The following is a 16,002-nucleotide window of genomic DNA, read 5'->3' on the forward strand; positions in this document are numbered from 1 at the left end:
CGCAGCCCCCCACGCCACTCCCACCCCGCCACCTGATGCAAGGATTTCCTCCCAGTGACATTTTACAGGCCAGGAAACGGGTTATGCCAACTTTTGAGACATTGCCTGAGTTGGTGTGATTGCAAAGTCCGTGTTTTTTTCCATTACGCCAAAGCGGCCAGTGAGGACAAACAGCTCTTTATCAGGTGCTTATCTAGTGCTAATAGCTACCAATCAACACCACCCCCGATGTCTTTCCCAGCCCGTAGGGTGCTAACCTCTTCAATGGCAGAGATGGGGCCAGGACACTTGAGGAAGCACAGCTAGCAATGAGTGCCGGAGACCACCAAGACAGCAGAACCCCTCCGGATTCCAGGCCCATCACTGAGCCCTTCTCTGGACGTGATTCCCTCGGGTGGCCAGCCAGGCATTGCCATAGAGCAACACTTAGGAAGGGAGGGCCCATGGGCTTACCTGGAAGCTCGTAAGTGAAAGCCGTGCACCTACTAGCAAGCACAGCAAGCAAAATCACCTCTTAGATTGTATACTGCAAACCAGTTAAAATACAGATGTTTTTAAAATTGCATCCCCCCCCCACACACACACACACAACACACAGTTTGTATGTTTATTTGTATAGATATGATTTAAGTAGGAGTTACTTAGGGGGACTGGTGGACATTTTGGCAGGCTAACCACCCCCCAGCCACCCCGACTCTCCATATGAATCTAGTTCTTAGGAGCCACAGACCTCATTTTAGGAAGTCCCCTCCCAAAGTGTGAGCTTACCCGCCAGAGCTCACAAGAGCAAGTTCCCTGACAGCAGAATAGAGCCCTTGGTGGGATGTAAAGCCCCGCAGAATCTGGCCAGATCTCTGGACACCCCCTTCATGTCCTCTGCACTTAGCTTCCTTCTCCAGAAAGCACCCTCCACTTTCTGGAACTGCCAGAACAGTCTCCAAGGAGATTTGCTTTCCGGCCAGCAATCACATCCGCCTCGTGGGAAAGTGGAATGTGGAGACACGCACTGACAAGCTCCACACAAGCTCTGCTGCGTGCTTTCTTCTGAGCCCATTTTCTGATCATGGAATCACGATCTTAATCCTAAAGAATCCGAAACGAAGCACCTAGCCCGGAGCACACCATGGGCATTCAGTAAATGATGTCTCCTTCTCTTGACCCCTTTTTATCCCTGGATAAAAGGAATAAGGGCCTTATTTATAAGACTCTTAGCAGATTATTAACTAAGCCCCTACTGTCTGTCAAGCAGACAGGAATTTCTGGTTCTGGAGATAACAAAACTGAAGGACACAGCAAACCCCACCCCCACCCCCATCCTCAAGAAACTCACAGTCCAGGAGAGAAGGTAAAAGACCACATAATGTTAATTTTGACAGCTTGGCAAGTGCTGGGATGAAGAAGTATTCGCTTGGGAACAGCATCTTAAGCAAAGGGTTTAGGGTCCCTAGATCCCAGTAATCTAGGATTGAGCAAGTAGAGCGGGAGTGCTAAGAAATTGGCGGGGGGGGGGGGGGTGCACCTGGGTGGCTCAGTCAGTTAAGTATCTGACCCTGATCTCAGCTTGGGTCTTGATCTCAGGTTCATGAGTTCAGGCCCCATGCTGGGCTCTACACTGGGTATAGCCTACTTAAAAAAAAAAAAAATGGGGCTGAACAAGGAGACAGGGGGTCAGAATTAAGATTTTATCTCCAGGGCAATGAGAGGCATGTGTCTGTTAACAGCCAGCTAGAGGGAAGTTTTGGGGAAGTTCACGGGAGGCTTGGTGGTACCCCTGGAGTGAGGTTGCCAGCTTCAGCAAATAAATATGCAGCATGACCAGTTATATTTGAACTTCAAACAACAAATAATTTTTTGGTAAGTATGCAGCATTGTCCCGTATAATATTTGGGAATACTTCCACTACAAAGTGTTCGTTGCTTATCTGAAATTCAAATTTAACTGGCCATCTTGCATTTTTCTGGCAACCCTGCCCTGAGAGGAAAGTCAAATGAAGTTCAGTCAAACCAGAGGCAGCAGCAGGAGCCCGGGTAGAGGGAATGAAAGGAATCAGGCTGCTGTTTGTTTTAGAGATGAAGTAGCCAAAGCCTAGTAGTTGGAGGCAAAGGGAGGTTGGAGGGACTGGGCCCCTGGAGCGGTTTCCCTGGGGCTCAGGTGAAACCAGAAAGGAGTGGGTGGGGAAAGCTTGACTTTCTCTGCAGCCAGTCCCAGGGCTCCACTAATCTATCCTACAAATTCCTCCTGCCCTGTGCCTGATTACTTAGAGTTTACCCATTACTCCACCTGAGAAAGGTCTTTTCATGTATCACTAGCTTTCTCCAAAAGGCTCCCCTTTGTTTTTCACAGGTAAATATGGGAGTAAATATGCCTCCTTCTTGTCACTGGAGGGCAAGGACAAAGTCTCATTCATCCCCAGCCTCAGACAGCCCTGCCCCATCATCTGTTGAATTAAATTAAAACTCTAATGTGCTAAATTGGTGTGGGGAGGCATTGGCACTCTTTCCCCTAAAGATTAGTCTTATTGTCCATCAACATGAGTCATAACTTTTTTTTTTTCATAAAGATAGCAGGACTAGAAAGAATAGTGGGTTTGAATGTCCCAGGAACAAGAGTTTTGTCCCAGCTTTGCCACTGAAGGGTTGTCAGGCCGGGGCCCATCTCTTTATTCATAAATGAGTCTAATCATATCATTCTTTCTTATCTCCTACACTTTTGAAGCCTCAGATGAAGTCATCTACATGAAAAGCACTGAGAAAGGCACGCACGTGGTCCTGTTGTTAATGATCTTACCAGCTAAGTAGAACTGGAAACAGGTTAGGTGAGAGGTCCTCCTTCCCTGGGTGTGTCACCTGGTGACAGAGGCTGGGCCGTGGAACCGGCCTGGCATCCACTGTGCCACAGCCAGGACACAGGGCAATGCTTTCCAGTCTTCCCTGACCATCAGAATCACCCAAAGGGCCTTTTGAAAACATGTCAGTTCCTTTGGGGATACCTCTTTCTAGAATCAGAAGTGTGAATCCGAATCTCCAGGGGAGGCTGAAAGAAACACCCCCCTGGTGAACCCAATTCTCAGCCAGCTTTGGTGCTAGACAGATCTGGACTCTGTTCATATCACGTTAGTGGCTGTGTGACATGGGGCATATTACTTCACTTCTCGGAGCCTTGGTATCCTTATCTGTAAAAAAGGGAGGTAACAATAGAGGGTGTAAGGTTTTAAAATAGCAGTTTTCAGGTGCTTGGGGCCTAGCAAAACTGTCAATTGTTACAGTCGGTGGTGAGAGAGAAGCCCAGTGACTCAGTGATGAGCACACACTGCAGTTTAGCCAGCTGTGTGACTGCATCTGGAAGACCAAACAGGACCTGAATACAGGTGAATTTGCTGTCTCGCCCTGCCCACTGCCACCGTGGACCTTGGCCTCCTCGGTCACCATCACCTGTCGAGGGATTCCCAGCCTCCGCATAAAAGCAGCCTTCCTCATATTTTACCTACGTTTGTCTAAACGACTCCGCATCCGAAAAGCCAACAAGCCATTTCCTCTTGTCTTATTCCCAGCCCGAAATTGTAGCTTCCCTAGGACCTCCCATTGCCAATAACTGCACCCCCCCCCATAATCTCAGTGTCAAGCTCCCAAGCTCTGACCACTGCCTGTCTCCCCAGCTCAACAAACCCCAACAGCAACAACTCTGAGCACACCAGGATTGACAGTTTCTGTGTCTTATCTCCTTTTCCTTGTCTACTCCCCCTCCCCACACCATGGGAATCCCTGGACTCCTTGCCCCCTGCCTGGTGGAGCTCAGCACCCTGCCCGCTGCCCACACACAGCTGAAAGGAAGAAGGAAGGCATGCAAGGTGCTGACGGATCTCACTGAGTTCATCAAGACTTAGATTTTTCTGGGCATTGATCTTGACCTTCCCGCCCTAGATAATTCCTCCACACTTCCATCAATCTCTTCAAAGCTCCAACTACCCCCAGCATCACTCTCAGCCTTGGCCTTGCTTCCTACATCACTGAGCGAGCAAAAGCAGTCAGAGAACCACCACCTGCATCTCCGTGGGACTCTCTCAAACCTCAGTGTGCAAACATGTGATGTGGGAATCTTGTCTAAATGCAGATTCTGCTTCTCGGGGTGGGACCTGGGCATCTGCATTCCTAATGAGCTCCAGGTGATGCTGCTGCCTGGTGGCCCATGGTCCTCCAGGTGAGGTCATGGGCATCTCAGGCTTAACTTGGCCAACACTTTATCCCTAATCCCCATCCCCATCCCCACCCAGCCTGATTGAGGATTCTAGCATCTTCATCTCCATCAAGGAGGCATGACACACAGAGGGGCTGCAAGGAGGGACATCGGAAGGAACTCCAGTCCAGGAGAAATATGATTTAAGCCACATGAGTAATTTAAAATTTTCCAATAGGCCCATTTAAAAAGTAAAAATAAACAGGTGCAATGAATTTTAATAACTTATTTAACACAATATTTGTCTAAAAGAATTATTTCAATGTTTAACCTAATATTAAAAATCATTGACAGGACTTTTTTCATGCTAGGAAAGCATGAAGTCTGATGCATAGTTTACACTTAGAGCACATCTCAATTTGGATGTTAAACTTTCATCAGAAATATTGACTCTTTGTCTAGATCTTATAAAAAATGTACAGTTGAAAAGGTTAGATTCACATACCCAGGTTGTTCCAAACATATTTGGGTACCTGAAATAAGTGTTGATTTTTATATTTATCTTTCAGTGCATTGAAATAAGATAAAATTAAAATTCAATTTCTCAGTTGCACCAGCCAAAGTTCAAGTAGTCACTAGCCGCTTGTGACCTGTGGCCACCATGTCGGGCGGCACAGATTATGGCAGTCATGCTGGTCATCAGCAGGGGGAAGAATCTGAGGGTCAAGGTCTATGCTGTAGTTCATCTCAGAAATCCCCCCTCCCTTTCTCTCCAGACCAAGGACCTGAACTCACCACTTTTTACTGAAATAAATTTATTCCTGGGTCAAAAACAGACCTCTAGGAAGATCCGCTTAGTTCCCAAAGATGACCACTAGGCGGCAGGATCTGGCTATCATCTCTTGGCAAGAAAAAAGAGAACCCTAACAATTGTCTCCACAGGTGGAAGATCATCCGGTGCAGTGTTTTTTATTGCTCATCGTGACCCATTAGTGAAGTCAGTTAAGTGCGTCATACCAACATTAAAAAAATAGACCAGATAAAAATGAGAATATAAGCACTATTATTGTTACATTGTAGTTTTGTTTTAGGGTTGTTTTTTTAAAAGATTTTTATTTATTTATTCGTGAGAGACACAGAGAGAGGCAGAGACACAGGCAGAGGGGGAAGCAGGCTCCATGAAGGGAGCCTGACGTGGGACTCTATCCCGGGTCTCCAGGATCAGGCCCTGGGCTGAAGTTGGCACTAAACCACTGAGCCACCCAGGCTGCCTGAGTTTTAGTTTTATTTATACATCCCTTGTGTATGAGTTTTTTTTTTTTTAGGTTTATTTATTTATTTGAGAGAGAGAGAGAGAAGGAAAGAGCAGGCACATCGTGCGAGCTAGGGGAGGGGCAAAGGGAGAGGGAGAGAATCACAAGCCAACTTCCTGCTGAGTGTGGAGCAGGCCCAGGGCTCCATCCCACAACCTCAGGATCATGACCTGAGATAAAATCAAGGGTCAGACACTTAACCAACTGAGCCACCCAAGCACCCCTGTGTGTGAGTCTTATTTTTTTAGATTATATTTAGTTACTTCAGAGTTAAGAGAGAGATACAGTGCAAGAGGGCATGTCCGGGGGCAGGGAGAGGGGGGTATGGACCTGTATGGTATATTTGTGTGTGTGTGTTTGGGGGCTGTTTATGTATGTGTATGGGTGTGAGGTGTGTGTGTGTGTGTGTGTGTGTGCAGATGCGTATGGTGTGTGCTTTGTGGTGTGGATGTGTGTAGATGATGTGTGGTATGTGTGTATGTGTATCTGTATGCGTGTCATATGTGGTGGGGGGGCAAGTGGCGGGCATGCTGTGATCATTCTCCACTGAAGGAACAAGCGGTGTGGCGGTGGCTTTCAGCTCCTCTGAAGCTGAAAGTGCCTGGGGTGCTTGGGGAACTTTGAGGTGAGGTGAGCACTGGGGCGTGTCCAAAGTGGGGGCAGGGTCCAGACCCACAGGACCTCTTGGGCCTCATTAAAGATTTTGAATGTTACCTCAAAGGGAAGCCACTGAATGGTTTTGAACAAAGGAGAGATGTGATTTGGTTTTCATTTTAAGAAAATCCCTGGGACACCTGGGTAGCTCAGTGGTTGAGTATCTGCCTTTGGCTCAGGGCACGATCCGGGACTCCTGGGGTCGAGTCCCACATCCAGCTCCTTGCATGGAGCCTACTTCTCCTCCCTCTGCCTGTGTCTCTGCCTCTCTTTCTGTGTCTCTCATGAATGAATAAAATATTTTAAAATATAAATAAATAAAATTTAAAAAAAAAAAAAGAAAGAAAGAAAATCCCCTGGCTCTGAGTGGAGAACAGGCTCGGGTATGAGAGCTCGGGCATGAGAGCCCGGCGGCCAGTTAGGAGGTGTCTCAGGCATCGGATGGAAGTGGTGGTGGGCCTACCTGTGAAGAATCAGCGCACTTCCACCCACAGCCACCCCAAACGCACATATCTTCTTTGGCCTCATTTGGCTGGCTGGCTTTCATTTGCCCCCCTCCCCCAACTATCTCTGCCCTTCACCGTGCTCAGAGCTGGCCTGGGTGACATATCTGTGGGCCCTTCGTCCTCTAACTTCAGCTGGGTTTGGCCATTGGAGGTGGGGTCGTCAAGGAGCAAGTGAAGTCAGGGTATTTGTTCTCCTTCCCAAAGGGTCACCACGAACCGGCTCATCCCTCAAAGGGCCTGTGGCCCTGTCCACACATCCCTGTCCCTCCAAGTTCTACACCTGCTTCATCCCCTCACCTGCCAGGCTGAGAGCTAGTGCTAGTGCCCCACTGTCAGAGCCTTGGGGACCTGCACAATCCCTCGTGCTTCCTGTACAAGGAGTGTCCCTTTGCCTTGTAATCCATTCACAACACTCTCCTCAGGCCCTTAATTTGAGTGTGTCCTCCATTTCCTGGCCGACTTGGACCCAACCACCTTCTCCCCCAGCTGGCAACGCAGCATCAGTGGGATGCGCCTGGACTTTGGGGTCAGATAAAACCAGGGCCGACTTCCGGCTCTGTCACCACTGGCTCTGTGATGGGGTGCCTCATCTAGCCTGCCCGAGCCTCAGTCCATTCATCTCCAACGTGAGGACACCCTTACCTGCTTACACCGTGGCTAGGACAGGGACAGAACACATGCAAGGGTGTGGCTCGTGCCTCGTGCCGGGTAGATGACCATCCACGCTGGTTCTGTTCTTCCTCCCCCGGCGACTGAGCAAGCATTTCCTACTCTGCACTGGGATGAGGGGGAGGCTGAGGAGGCCGCAGTCCTGGAAACAAGGTACAGTGGCTCCCCCAGTCAGACTCCACCACAGTTCAATGTAGAAAATCGTGAGGGGGACACCTGGGTGGCTCAGTGGTTGAGCATCTGCCTTGGGCTCAGGGTGTGATCCCTGGGGTCCTGGGATCGAGTCCCACATAGGGCTCCCTGCATGGAGCCTGCTCCTCCCTCTGCCTGTGTCTCTGCCTTTCTCTCTGTGTCTCTCATGAATAAATAAATAAAATCTTTTTTAAAAAAAGAAAGAAAGAAATCATGAGGGTTACTTTTCAACTATTCATTAAGTTGCTTTTTTGACAACTATGTGGCACGTATTTTTTCCAGAGTCTGGAGACAGAGTAGTGACCAGGCATAAGCTGTGGTGATCAGAAGGGGCTTCGGGAGGGAGATTGAATTTATGTTTAGCTTTAAAGGAGCTGTGCTCCGAGGTAGGACATACCCATCTCCCTGGGGACTGACCTCAAGTTCCTCCCTTCCTGCTCCTGGGAGACCCTGCAGAACTCCCCAGACTGAGAATTGGCCTTAATTAGTTACAGCAACTTGTGGAGTGTATTAGATCACCTTGGCCATGTGGGCACAGAAGGTAGCCGAGAAGGGTGCCTCGGGGGATTTCTCCAGGCCTGGTGGGGCAGATGTAGGGGACAGAAAATCCAAGACAGTGACCAGGGCAGGCCTACTGAAGGGGTGGGGGGCACATGGAAGGGAGCAGTAGGAGCATAAGATGCTGGAAAACTGGGTCAAGTCAAACGATGTGAATGTAATGGTGTAGACACTGGCTTTGAGCAGCGGGGGAGCAGACCTGGTTGAGAGCCGAGCTTCCAAAGGCTTTGCTGATAGCGTTTGTAAGCTGGATGGGGGCTGGAGGTGTCTGCGGTGGACCAGGCGTGAGGACTCAGCCCAAATTTGGGGGATGGCAGTGGGAAATGGAGGGGTAGGCTCACACCCCTGCACCCATTCCTGAAATGTGTCTTGGCGCACCCACAAAGACCAGACACTGATGTTGTAATGAATTGAATCCAAGATTCAATAACATCACTGAATGAGTATCTGCAAAGAACCGGGCACTGAGTGCTTTCCTGGGGGAACCAAGGTTAATCCTCAGGAGAGCTCTGTGCAGATCCTCAGTCCCTTTTGCCAAGAAAGAGCCCACAATATTAGTTTGAATGTTTTTGGCTTGCAAGTATCAAAACAAAACAAAACATGGGATGCCTGGGTGGCTCAGTGGTTGAGCGTCTGGCTTCAGCTCAGGGAGTGATCCCAGGATCTGGGATCGAGTCCTGCTTTGGGCTCCCTGCAGGAGCCTGCCTGTGTCTCTGCCTCTCTCTTTGTCTCTCATGAATAAATAAATAAAATCTTTAAAAAAGTAAATATTTGCCATTATTGTCTAGTGGCAGGAATTGTATCACATTCCTGGGTCCAACCAATTACATGGCGTGGCAAAGAATGCACCAACTGGCTTGGACAGTCAAGTTTCACCCAGCAGAGCTGGGGCAGGGCTCCCTTGGAAGCGATGGCAGTTCCCTGGAGAGCTGGCAAAATGGGTGTCAACCAACCAGCAGGATCTGCCAAAACCTGTATTGTTTTGTATGTGTGTGTATTTTGTTTTGTTTTGTTAAGTAGGCTCCATGCCCAATGTGGGGCCTGAATTCTTAGCCCTGAGATCCAGAGGGCCTATACTCTACCCACTGAACCAGCCAGGCACCCCCATAACCGTGTTGTTTAAAAAAGACTAGGGGCACCTGGATGGCTCAGTAGGTTAAGCATCCAAGTCTTTTTTTTTTTTTTTTAAGATTTTTTTTTATTTATTCACAAGAGACACAGAGAGAGAGGCAGAGACACAGGCAGAGGGAGAAGCAGGCTCAGGAGCCCGATGTGGAACTCGGCCCCAGGACCCCAGGATCACGCCCTGAGCCCAAGGCAGACGCTCAACCCCTGAGCCACTCAGTCATCCCAAGCATCCAACTCTTGATCTCAGCTCTGATCTTGATCTCAGGCTCGTGAGTTCAGGCCCTACGTCGGGCTCTGTTCTGGGCATGTAGAAAATTATACCAATTGATACCACCGCAAGCAGTGTGCAAATATCCACCTTCCCATAGTCTTTCCAATCTTCAGATTTTATTAGGTTTTTTGGTTTGGTTTTGTTTTTTTAGAGATGGGGGTGGGAGCAGAGGGAGAGAGAGGGGAGAGACTCCCAGGCTGGCTCCACACCCAGAGAGAGCCTGAGGAGGGACTCAGTCAGAAATTAAGAGTCTGACTCCCCATATTTTATTAGTTTTAATCTTCTCTATTTTGACAGATGAAAATCATATCTCATTCTTTAGCTTACATTTCTTAGATTTTTTTTTAATTTAAGGAATTTAATAACTCTTAAATGTTAAGAGTTTAACATTTTTTCATGCATACTAACCATTTATCCCCTTGTTAATTGGGCTCTTTGTATTTTCTTATTTAAGGTCTTTATATTATAAAGGTCTTTATTATTTACCAAGTAGATTAACTCTGTGACACATTTGAAGCAAATATTTTCCATGTTTTTTGGTTTTGGCTTTTTCTTTGTGTGTGTGTGTGTGCGTGGTTTTTCTTTCAATATACAAAGGTATAAATTTTTTTAAAGATTTTATTTATTCAGGGATCCCTGGGTGGCGCAGCGGTTTGGCGCCTGCCTTTGGCCCAGGGCGGGATCCTGGAGACCCGGGATCAAATCCCACGTCAGACTCCCGGTGCATGGAGCCTGCTTCTCCCTCTGCCTGTGTCTGTGCCTCTCTTTCTCTCTCTCTCTCTCTGTGTGACTATCATAAAAAAATTTTAAAAAAAGATTTTATTTATTCATGAGAGACACAGAGAGAGGGGCAGAAACATAGGCGGAGTTCAGAGAAACAAGCATCCCTACGGGGAGCCCGATGTGGGCCCTCAATCCCAGGACCCATGGATCACGACCTGAGCTGAAGGCAGATGCTCCACCACTGAATCACCCAGGAGTCCCAGGTTTAAATTCTTGAGTAGCTAAAAGGGTAATTGCTCCCTTTGTTAGGCCTTCACTTGCTTTTTGCCCAAGTTTAAGAGTCCTATATGCCTATTTAAAAAATTAGAAAAACACTTCTGTTGCTTTTAACCCTAGAAAGTCTTCCACTGTCCAGAGGTTGAATGTGTATTTAAATTTCCTCTAATTTTGTATGGTTTAATTTTATGCCCTTAACACTTTTCATTCGCTTGTAATTTATTTTGTTATACTCTACCAGACATTGATCTAAATTGCTGCTGTCCAAATAGCTAATCGGTTATCCAAGCATCAGGTTTCCAGCACCATTCATCACTAATCTTTTTGCTCCCCACTGTCTCCATCAGCTAATGTTGCAATCATGCCGCATAACAAGCAAATCCAACACTGAGTTGCATGCAGCAACAACTATTATTCTCTCATGCATCTGTGGGCAGGCTGAGTTTGCTCTAGGCTGGGCTCTGTGGGGCTGAACTGGCTTCTAGGTTGTGAGTATGGTCAAGGTGGCTCTGTGTGTTTTTCATCCCCCTTAGACCAGCAACTGCCTGAGGGATGTCCTCACAGCAAAAGGCATAGATATAGAGACCAAATTCAACCACAACTGCATATTAAAGACCTCTGCTTATATCATGTCTGCTCACATTCCACTAGCAGGAAGCGAATCACAAGACCAAGCCCAACCTCAATGGTGTGGGGCAATATATTTCACCTTTATTGAAATGTACGTGGTCACATGACAAAGAATGTGTTTACAGGGACAGATAAAGAATTAAGAACTGGAAGAAAAAAAAAATTGAGAACTGAAATGCAATCTAACAAACCCATAGAGACAAACTTTCAGGAAACTCAGTCGCGTTGAGGTCAATGGCAGAACAGAGTCTAGAAAGTGATCCAAAGTCAAAGGAAGTGTTTTTAAGGCAATGAGGTACTCAAGTTTGTTCATTGGTTGAGGAGGACAGTTGTCAGGAGGAACACCAGTTGAAGGTATGAGCAAGGCTAATACCATTTCCTCTAAAGATGGATATGGAAGCAGCAAAATTTGTAGGGGGAGGGGTGGGTGGGCACGGAAATTATTTCCTCTGAAGGATATTGGCTGGAAGCAGATGAATTGGAGGTGGGCCTGAGGCTTCCAGTAGCAACCGGGGGCCATGAGCAGGCATCTCAGCAAAGTCAAAGCATTGTCACGTGTTGGTGTTGGGGACTCCCAGTAGGGCCTGAATCGTAGAGGTCCTGATTCACATGGAATGGCCATTTTCTCCAGCCCCCTCCACGAGGCTGGATCAGAACAGTGGGTTGTCAGGTTGGTCCAGGTTGGTCCAGGTTGGTCCAGATGGCCAAGGGGGCGAGGAAGCTGACAGCCTCCTCAGCTGGTGAGTGGCTCAGGCGACTGAACCCAGGTCCTCACTGGGAGGGAAGAAACTGTGGACAGGAGGAGCTGAAGGGGCTGGGAGAAAACATACGGTTTGAGGAACTAGAGATAGAGGAGCACAGGAAGTGGGGCTGAGGAGTCAACAGGAAGCAACTGACTGGAGGATTTCAGAGGTAGAGAAGTTCCAGGGGGAGCCAGGGTGTGACCACGTGAGTGGGCTAGTAAACTGCATTGAAGGCCTTGGAAATGGGGTCAGGAACTGAGGCCAAGGCACAGTTCAGAGTTACCTATGCTAAATGCAGATTCCTGGGCCCTCGCCAGACCTACCAAGCCAGACCTCTCTTTTAGGGAGAGGCCCAGGATTCTGCATGTTAACAGGCTCCCTGAGTGGTTCTTAGGTTCCCTGCTGAGCTGAAAGTTCAAATGAGCCATGCTGGCTGGAATTCCCTGAAGGCAGGAGGCAGGCAGGAAGACCAAAAGCAGGTGTCTAAGCCCTCAGAGTCTGGGCTGGGTCGTGGCTGGAGTGAGGAGGAGGGCTGGAGAGAAGTTTTCACATGAAGCAGGTGGAGCAGCGATCCTGACCTGGAATGGCACACGACAAACATCGGAGGCTGAAGGTTTCCCCTCCAGAAGGCAGGGCAGCAGGAAGGAGGAAAGAAACAGAAGATAGGGGTCATATTCAGTCAGGACAGGGCAGGGTGTGAGGAGGCAAAGGATGTCGTGGAGGGCCTCGTTTTCACACAAACCAGGGTTCCAGAGTGTACAGCACAGCACCTTGGAGGGAAGCCCACAGTGGGAAGGTGGGCTTGGCCTGGGGGCAGCAGATATGGGGTCGGACGGATACGAATGGGGCTGGGCTGAGTGGGGCCAGGTTAGCCTCGCCACCACTGCTGCATCCGGCTGACTTTTCTACACTGAACTTGCTTCTGCATCCTGGTCCAACAAGATGTCTCTTTTCTCTAACATTCAAACAGCTCCAACCATCTCAGCTCCTTCATGACTGCTCACCGTCATCGTCGTTATCATCATCATCATCACCACCATCCTCACCATCAATACCATGATGTCCTGACTGCCAGCCAAGCGCCAGGCATCAAGACTGAGCTATGATGCAAGATGAAGGCAGGCTCTCGATCCTAATGGAAGGTCCCCGGGCCAATTGGGAAGACAGGACTCAGACGCCAGGGACAGGCAAACTGCAATGGCAAGTGGATAAGGGGCAGAGTTGAGAATCCCCACCCCGCCCCAGGAACCCATGAGGAGGGTTGCTCTTTGTGAGTTAAATTCTGAAACCACCAGAATTGCACAGCTGCCAGTCACTTGACCCAGGTGATGAATGGGTCTCTCCTTTTATTTATTTATTTTTTTAAGATTTTCTTTATTCATGGGAGAGGCAGAGACACAGGCAGAGGGAGAGAAGCAGGATCCCTGAGCAGAGAGCCTGATGTGGGTCTCAATCCCAGGACCCTGGGATCATGACCTGAGCTGAAGGCAGACACTCAACCACTGAGCCACCCAGAGGCCCCAGTGGGTCTCTCCTAAGGGAGTCGCAGAGGCAAACCTTAGCCGTGGCAGGGCACCCCAAGCTGCCCAGGGGAGGAGATCATGGACAAATAGGGTTCTTCGGACTTGGCTCTCCCGCCCTAATGTTAGGACACACGGGCAGCCACCACGCTTGTCCCAAGTCCCTGCTCACTAGCTGCCCTCCTGGGTGGGACATGGTTTTGGCACAGCAGTCCTGCAGGGACTCAACCCACCAATCAGAACTCTAGTCTTCTGACAGTCACAGGACTCGATGGCAACAACCAAGTTATTCCTTGTTTCTGTCATTCACTCATTCGTTCAACACTTAACTAGATACCCACCCTGAGCCAGGTATTGTGCACGCCACAGAGAATACGGTGGTGCAAAGGCAGACAGATCCTTCCCTGACTTCACAGGGCTTCCATGCCAGCGGGGTGGCAGGCAAGAATCACCAAATAATGTCATATTGTGAAAAGTGTGGTGAAGGCAGCGAGCAGAGCAATACAATCGACAGTGATGGAGTGGTCAGCGAAGACCTCTCAGGGTAACATTTTTTTCTTTAATGTGATGTAAAACTTACACATGGTAAGTGGACACATTTTTAGGGCACAATCTGGTGAGTTTTCACATTTGCAGGTGCAAGGGCTTCTCAACCTCTGCACTATTGACATTTGGGGCTGGATAATTCTTTGTCGTGGGGGCTGTCCCGTTCATTGTTTAGCAGCATTCCTGGCCTCTACTTGCCAGATGCCAGTAGCACTCCTCCCCCTCCCTTTTGTGACAATCGGAAATGTCTCCAGACTTTGCCAGATGTCTCCTGTGAGGCAAAATCACCCCTGCGGGCAGTTCCCCCTGGGATAAGCCATGTCATCATGTCATCACCAGTCAGCTCAAGATACAGGCTATTCCCATCACAGAGAGGTTGACATTTGAGCTCCGACTCAATGGATGAGAAGCTACTAAAGAACTGAAGGAAGGGGGTTTCCAGGGGGAGCGTGGGCAAAGGCCCTGAGGTGGGAATGAGCTTGGCACGTTTGAGGAATGGTGCGCCTGGTCCTTGGTGACAAGGGGAAGAATGACATCTGGGAAGGTAGAAGAGGTAGGCTTGGCACCATCAATCAGGGGTCTTGGCTTTGGAACATTTCAAAGAACATTTGTGAGTATCTAGTATGCATCTGGTACCACGCCAGACACTGGAGACTCAAAGATGAATCAATTAAATCATACTCCCTACTCTTCAGGAAAACAGTAAAGTCTTTAAGACTCTAGACTCTGAGATAGACATGTAAACAAACATATATATGGCATGAGGTATCGCATTGAAAGATGGAATTACGTACAAGACCTATAGCTGGCAGAAGGGGCGCCATGCGGAGTCAGCCCATGCTGGAGAGGGAGGGTTCGAGAACAGCTTTCTTAAAAGAGCACATCTGAGCTGAGTCTTTAGGGAACACGGGATGAACGACACTCCAGGCAGAAGGCACAGCCTGTGCAAAGTCACAGGGGTGTGAGGCAATATTATGGATTCAGGGAAAAATAACTAGTTAGGTAATATAAGGTACAAAGTACAAGAGGAGGTAAATAATGAGGCATCGGTCTGGCTGGGACAGAAGATTCTCATGGGAGAGGAGATGAAACTAAAGCAGATTTGGGGGCGCCTGGATGGCTCAGAGAAGCCTAAGACTCTTGATCTTGGGGTTGTAAATTCAAGCCCCCCGTTGGGTGTAAGGATTACATTAAAAAGTAAAATCTTTAAAGCAGATTCAGAGCAGATGTTGGAAATCTTCCAGAATAGTCCAGGGAAGGAGAGGAGGGCTTCCTGAGCCTACGTGAGGCCCCTAAAACACCCACCCTCACTCATCCCCAGCCCTGTCCTGGCTCCATGTCTCGTGAAATGCATTTTGGACGGATTATCTGTAATCTTGTCAATGTGTGTGTGGCTGGAGATTAAGGATTCCATCACTCTGTATTCTTCACAGGCTCATGCCTGAGCCTGCATTTCCTGTTTCAGATGACGGAGACTGTATTTTAATTTCCTAGTATAATGCTTGGCACAGCCTTACCTGCAGAAAAGTGTGTTCACAATGATTTTTTTTTAAAGATTTTATTTATTTATTCATGATAGGCATAGAGAGATAGAAAGAGAGAGGGGCAGAGAGAGAAGCAGGCTCCATGCCAGGAACCCGATGTGGGACTCGATCCCGGGACTCCAGGACCACACCCTGGGCCAAAGGCAGGCACCAAACCGCTGAGCCATCCAGGGATCCCCCACAATGATTTTTTAAAAGATTTTATTTATTTATTCATGAGAGACACACACAGAGAGAGAGAGAGAGAGAGAGAGGTGGAGACACAGGCAGAGGGAGAAGCGGGCTCCATGCAGGGAGCCTGATGTGGGACTCGATCCCAGGACTCCAGGATCACACCCTGGGCTGGAGGCTGCCCTCACAATGATTTTTGATGAGGTTTCACAATTCTTCACTTTGCATGGACGCAGACTTAGAGACATGCAGACTCCCTTGGCCTGGAAGGGCCTTCTGCCAGTAGTCCTGTGCCCTCCCCCTCAGGCTCAGTGCCCACAGGTGGGAGGCTGTCAGCCGGAGCCTAATTCCATTCTACCTGATACTTGTTTACTGAGCCCCTTGG

This window comes from Vulpes lagopus, chromosome 22, assembly GCF_018345385.1.
Source record: "Vulpes lagopus strain Blue_001 chromosome 22, ASM1834538v1, whole genome shotgun sequence".
NCBI lineage: Eukaryota > Metazoa > Chordata > Mammalia > Carnivora > Canidae > Vulpes > Vulpes lagopus.